Below are 7679 nucleotides of genomic sequence, written 5' to 3' on the forward strand. Positions count from 1 at the left end.
GACCATTAAAGTATTATCGTATTATCGTATCGTATTTCTGCAGGAGATCCACACATAGATAACTCAACATCACAAAGAGGTCAAAAACTTCACAACAGCCCTTTCAATTGGGACAAAATGTATCGACAGTCATTTAAAAATGACCCCTCTCACAACTAAGAAGAAGTTAAGAAAATGGACACTGCAAATATAGCTAGGTAAAATGCCAAGTGGGTACAGCTCATTACAAATGTTAATCTTGGGTTTGCTTTCACTCGATGAAGCTCAGTGCAAGTTCTTTCATGAAGTGCAGGGTCTTTCATGAAGACTTTCACCTTTCCTAGTCGGATTCTCGTCCCCCTAAATCTATCACAGCACGATGGAGTCTAATCGCCAAAGTTTAATATATATTGCCCTTTGTATACACAGCAATAAATATGTTTATCGCACTAAACAAACTTCAACTGTCAATCATTCCAAACACTCTTGAAACCGAGGAGGAGGGGCACACTTAAAATATTGTAACGCAATTTAATCACATTACAAAGTTTGACCCAAAGTTGCTCCCACGCGGATGTTCCCCATGAATAGAATGGTTTTGGAAGAGCAAAGGTGGCAGATAAATTAGCAAGAGCTACAAGTATTGCACATATAGTGTTCGCAATATGATAGCAGAAGAGATAATATGCATATTAGACTGACACAGTGAGTGAAAAGAGGAAGAAAAAGGTTTGATTAGCAGCATTATATTTGTTATTCAGACAACATTTTAGAGGGTTTAATTCTAAATTATGCAAGTTAACTGATGATGGCAGGAAATAGTTCAAATGAATTTTTTTCCGCACGATTGTAAACGAAACATTTAAAGTGGTCCTGCAATCTTCATTTTCCGAAACATTCTGTAACATTATCTCAGAAATGAAACAAACATCAAAAGTGTATCATGTGCTCTCATTGTATGCTCTGTTTGTAGATGTAATGCATCTTTGCGTCGAAAACAGCATACACGTGAATATTTTGACTGAAGTGAAAAAACTCCATCAGGATATATCCAGTAATATGGGGAATTCTAAGCTGGAGACTGTCCTGGGGATGCTACAATCAGTATAACTATTGATTTTGTGTGTGAAAAAAATAAAAAAAGTGTTTTTTACATCTAAAAACTGTTGTCATCATTATAGCAAGGGGAGCGTGTCTGATACATGTGTATTACAGTCCTTCTTGTTGTGTTTTTCAGTGTTTTCTGTGTGTCTGTACACACAAAGCACACTTCATTATCTACTTTTCAGCTTTTTTAAAAGAAAAGTGTATCTTTCGGTAACTTTCTCAGAGAATTTAAGCATAAATCTGTCAAATGTTCAAAACAGCCTTGTTTCACTGAAATACCCTCAAAATCACAAACTGCCGTTAAGAGTCAGATTCTTAACCAAATCTACTGAAACAGAGTACTTCATTATCTACTTTTTCAGCTTTTAAATACAAAAGTGTATCTTTCGGTAACCTTCTTGAGAGAATTAAGCATAAATCTGTCAAAGATTCTTAACGAAATCTACTGACACAAAGTACTTCATTATCTACTTTTCAGCTTTTATACACAAAGTGTATCTTTCAGTAACTTTACCAGAGAATTTAAGCATAAATCTGTCAAATGTTCAAAACAGCCTTGTTTCACTGAAATACCCTCAAAATGACAAACTGCCATTATTACGAAATCTCCTCAAACAGAGTACTTTCTACAGATGAAGCCTTCCCACTCAACGCAATATGTCCCACCCACTCAGCAAATCATATAAAACTAAGGACGACCGTTCAAAACTAGCCATGGATCTGAGAAAAACCAAGTCTGATGTAGCCTGCCCTTATTATCACCAGGATAATGGATATGGGCTTAATGACTGGATGTTACAAAGTAGGGGAGAGGATGTCCCCGAAGAAGAGCTCTCGTCTATATCATATCCATGTAAGGTCTTTAGGACAAAAGAGGACCATGATAACATGACATATGAAGAATATCTTTCTTTAAAAGATGGTATTATAGATAACCTTTATAGAAACAGTATATCTCATACCACTCGCCAAGATCGCAAACGACAATTTGCAGAAAAGAATAGAAAAAGTAAAGAAAAACGAAGAAAAAGAAAAAACAACATGAAAAGGAGAAGAAAAATTAAAAGCAAACGCAGAATGCGAATGAAAAGAAAAGGGACCATAGGACGGAAAACTAAAAAGACAAAAAGAAGGAAGGTGAAAAGAAAAAGAAACAAAGTGAAGAAATTTAAACTAGAGGATGGTGTTGAAGAGCCATTACCGGATCATAATAATCTTATAGATCATCTCCCGCTAACCGACTGCTGCGAATGTGTTGAACAAATACCAAAAGCAATGGCAGAACTTTGCTTCAGTATAATGAGAGAAAAAGCGCGATACTGTGGAATTGCCCAAATTGGCGACAGTGCCAGAATATGTATTAAAAGACTGTTGGAGGATCTCTATTCTAGTGTCGGTTGTCATTACAGCGAAGGATATGCCAAAACGTGTGACGACATAGACAAAGCTTTTGAAGACAATTATATGGTACCTGTCCTTACAGCTAAACAAATCCTACGCCAGGTATTCAACAGACCACAAGAAGCACAAGAAGCCCCAGAAAGGATTACATTCAGAACTAATAATGGAGAAACCGAAGAAGAAGCAAAGCAGATTATAATCGTTGCGGGTGAAAGGATAGAGAATTTACATGTGATGTTAATGCATTTATCTGATATAAAAAATGCTTTCGTATACTTCCAAGAGACCCCTAAACATCTACTTGGGCTGTGTGAATTGAACGACAAACCGATCACTGTCAATGAAACGCGGAGAGAAGCAGCAGTGCAAATCGTTAAGTCTATTACCTTGTATGCACTACGACATTAACTTGGTAAAATGTAATATGTTTTCTATGAATTGTGTTGAATGTTGTGTTTTTTCAATTAAACAATCATTACACAATGAAAATGTGTTTTATTTTTTTGCTTTCATATATAGTAATAGTATTGTAAACGAAACATTTATAGTGTATCATGTGCTTTCACTGTATGCTCTGTTTTTTGACATTGCTTTTGGTATTTGTTCAACACATTCGCAGCAGTCGGTTAGCGGGAGATGATCTATAAGATTATTATGATCCGGTAATGGCTCTTCAACACCATCCTCTAGTTTAAATTTCTTCACTTTGTTTCTTTTTCTTTTCACCTTCCTTCTTTTTGTCTTTTTAGTTTTCCGTCCTATGGTCCCTTTTCTTTTCATTCGCATTCTGCGTTTGCTTTTAATTTTTCTTCTCCTTTTCATGTTGTTTTTTCTTTTTCTTCGTTTTTCTTTACTTTTTCTATTCTTTTCTGCAAATTGTCGTTTGCGATCTTGGCGAGTGGTATGAGATATACTGTTTCTATAAAGGTTATCTATAATACCATCTTTTAAAGAAAGATATTCTTCATATGTCATGTTATCATGGTCCTCTTTTGTCCTAAAGACCTTACATGGATATGATATAGACGAGAGCTCTTCTTCGGGGACATCCTCTCCCCTACTTTGTAACATCCAGTCATTAAGCCCATATCCATTATCCTGGTGATAATAAGGGCAGGCTACATCAGACTTGGTTTTTCTCAGATCCATGGCTAGTTTTGAACGGTCGTCCTTAGTTTTATATGATTTGCTGAGTGGGTGGGACATATTGCGTTGAGTGGGAAGGCTTCATCTGTAGAAAGTACTCTGTTTGAGGAGATTTCGTAATAATGGCAGTTTGTCATTTTGAGGGTATTTCAGTGAAACAAGGCTGTTTTGAACATTTGACAGATTTATGCTTAAATTCTCTGGTAAAGTTACTGAAAGATACACTTTGTGTATAAAAGCTGAAAAGTAGATAATGAAGTACTTTGTGTCAGTAGATTTCGTTAAGAATCTTTGACAGATTTATGCTTAATTCTCTCAAGAAGGTTACCGAAAGATACACTTTTGTATTTAAAAGCTGAAAAAGTAGATAATGAAGTACTCTGTTTCAGTAGATTTGGTTAAGAATCTGACTCTTAACGGCAGTTTGTGATTTTGAGGGTATTTCAGTGAAACAAGGCTGTTTTGAACATTTGACAGATTTATGCTTAAATTCTCTGAGAAAGTTACCGAAAGATACACTTTTCTTTTTAAAAAAGCTGAAAAGTAGATAATGAAGTGTGCTTTGTGTGTACAGACACACAGAAAACACTGAAAAACACAACAAGAAGGACTGTAATACACATGTATCAGACACGCTCCCCTTGCTATAATGATGACAACAGTTTTTAGATGTAAAAAACACTTTTTTTATTTTTTTTCACACACAAAATCAATAGTTATACTGATTGTAGCATCCCCAGGACAGTCTCCAGCTTAGAATTCCCCATATTACTGGATATATCCTGATGGAGTTTTTTCACTTCAGTCAAAATATTCACGTGTATGCTGTTTTCGACGCAAAGATGCATTACATCTACAAACAGAGCATACAATGAGAGCACATGATACACTTTTGATGTTTGTTTCATTTCTGAGATAATGTTACAGAATGTTTCGGAAAATGAAGATTGCAGGACCACTTTAAATGTTTCGTTTACAATCGTGCGGAAAAAAAATTCATTTGAACTATTTCCTGCCATCATCAGTTAACTTGCATAATTTAGAATTAAACCCTCTAAAATGTTGTCTGAATAACAAATATAATGCTGCTAATCAAACCTTTTTCTTCCTCTTTTCACTCACTGTGTCAGTCTAATATGCATATTATCTCTTCTGCTATCATATTGCGAACACTATATGTGCAATACTTGTAGCTCTTGCTAATTTATCTGCCACCTTTGCTCTTCCAAAACCATTCTATTCATGGGGAACATCCGCGTGGGAGCAACTTTGGGTCAAACTTTGTAATGTGATTAAATTGCGTTACAATATTTTAAGTGTGCCCCTCCTCCTCGGTTTCAAGAGTGTTTGGAATGATTGACAGTTGAAGTTTGTTTAGTGCGATAAACATATTTATTGCTGTGTATACAAAGGGCAATATATATTAAACTTTGGCGATTAGACTCCATCGTGCTGTGATAGATTTAGGGGGACGAGAATCCGACTAGGAAAGGTGAAAGTCTTCATGAAAGACCCTGCACTTCATGAAAGAACTTGCACTGAGCTTCATCGAGTGAAAGCAAACCCAAGATTAACATTTGTAATGAGCTGTACCCACTTGGCATTTTACCTAGCTATATTTGCAGTGTCCATTTTCTTAACTTCTTCTTAGTTGTGAGAGGGGTCATTTTTAAATGACTGTCGATACATTTTGTCCCAATTGAAAGGGCTGTTGTGAAGTTTTTGACCTCTTTGTGATGTTGAGTTATCTATGTGTGGATCTCCTGCAGAAATACGATACGATAATACGATAATACTTTAATGGTCAGATCAAATTTGACTTGCATCACAGCAGCTCCATGTTTAACATCAATATAGACAAATATCAAGACACAATCACTCTGAGGAGTTAAAATGTGATGAGATGTAGATAACATCCATTGGGTGATATTTATTTGTGTATCCCACATAAGCTTTATATATATATAATGTACATCATCATATACTGTACCAATCTTCTCTAAAGTATAGTAATGCTGTAGATACCCTTCGATGAAAACATGAGCGATTTTATATGTTAAATGGTTACATTTCAATTGTATTATGTCGATGTTGGAAAATGTAAAGTCTGTATTCGTAGAGGTTTGTCTTATTTGCTTTAAAATGACAAATTAACTTATTTTTGTTATTACATGAGTGTATTTTGTATTCTCTTTTGGTTTGGTTGGAGCATAGGGTGATTATTCAAATTTTATTTTGAACTACAATGTTGGTTAAACGATTACGATACCAAAGATTTCAGAAAATAAAATGATTATTGTGCCTGCATTCAACCTGTCACACATCATCATCACATTTACCTGCAGTTGTGTTTTTCGTCCTAGCAGGAGGGATTGTAAACCTGATGCCGCTTCTCTACTCACGAATCTCTCACAACAGAACTCAGATAAATCTCCTTTTCCTCTTAGTGTAGTAAATACACACTTTGAATTCATTGCTTGCTATTTCATTTAAACATGAGTTCTTAGCAGCAGTTTGGTCCGCATGCTGGTTGGCTCCGTCTCAGCCGCCGGCTGCTCAGAGTTTGGTTCGGATCAGCTGGTTAGGACTCTGCTCTCTCTTATTCACATGCTCCAGTTTTGATTTGACAGGCCTAATATCTCTGAATAATGCATTTGAAAGCATAGATTTATTTATACTTATCATTTTGTATCTGATAATCGTAATAAAAAACAGGAACAACGTATCTATTGTTGTCAAGTGTTTTTAAAATTCATGATTTTTTGTGTTAGATAAAGAAATTCTAGAATGTTTTAGGGAAAAGTTAAGAATTGGACCCCCTGCATATTTTGATGTTTATCATTAAACATTGTGAATAAAAAAGTTTGGGCTAATTTTGACATTGCCCTATACCTGTTCTATAATATGCACTTAAAATACATACATTTAAGCAAGCACTTTCCCTAATTAACAAGAAAAACAAGGTGACACAATTGCCGATTGCTGAATAAAGAAAAAATAAATGGATAAGGGCAGGGAACACTAACACTATCTCATAGATAGTGTTCTAAATCTGCCTACCTTCCCTGCACTTTTGTGTATTAAAAGCTGAAAAAAAGTAGATAATGAAGTACTTTGTTTTTAGTAGATGTCGTTAACCCCCTGAGGCAGTCCCAAAAACTAAGAATCTGTCTCTTAACCACCATCCCTCGAGAGACCATAACATATTTCAACTCCCTACAGCAGCTGGGGTGTGAACTCCCGTACAGAATGTCAGTCACTGTGTAACACTTTTTTAGTTTTGGTCGATGTGAGTGCTCGTATATCTTGAAATCGTTTTAAAAATGTTGCCAGTTTTTGAATGATTTTAATAGTTTGTTTACTTTGCATATTTCTGCAGGTCTCCCCTGAAAAAGAGATCTATGATCTCAATGGGACAATCTGGTTAAATAAAGGTTTTATATTGACTGGCTAATGTGCCATTTTATTTGTGTTTTACAGCTGTATTTGTCTGCCTTTCATGTCTGTGTTTTATATGTTGTAACTTTGTACATGCTGCCCTTCTTGGCCAGGTCACTCTTGGAAACAGATTTATAGCATGATTTAGTTCACTGTTGCTGTTAGAACATTGCGGGAATGACATGTCTTCATACACAAAGCCCTCATCATTGTATAAATCACCAGTGTCCGGTAAACCCTCGATAAAAGATTTTCTACACCTTTTAAATCACCCATGCTTGATCTTTTTTAGGAAATCACCCCCCACAAAAAATAAAACAAATAAAAAAAATCAGAAATAGATGGGGTATCGCTGAAGAAACATTTCACTTTGCTTCTACATTTTATGGACGTAAAGTCACCATATCAGGCTGATACATCAATAACAGTTATAACCATATGGTGTAGCCTTAAAAAGCAGACCTTAAGAAAACAGCGGCTGTCCTTTGGTAACGGGGCAGGGATGGTCTATAGAGAAGAAGATAGAGAAATAAAAAGAAGAAGGTATGAGTATGTTATCGTAATACCCATACTTATACATTTAACAAGAAAAATCATTTTAGTTATCA

The sequence above is a fragment of the Pseudochaenichthys georgianus genome, chromosome 23, assembly GCF_902827115.2.
Source record: "Pseudochaenichthys georgianus chromosome 23, fPseGeo1.2, whole genome shotgun sequence".
Classification (NCBI taxonomy): Eukaryota; Metazoa; Chordata; class Actinopteri; order Perciformes; family Channichthyidae; genus Pseudochaenichthys; species Pseudochaenichthys georgianus.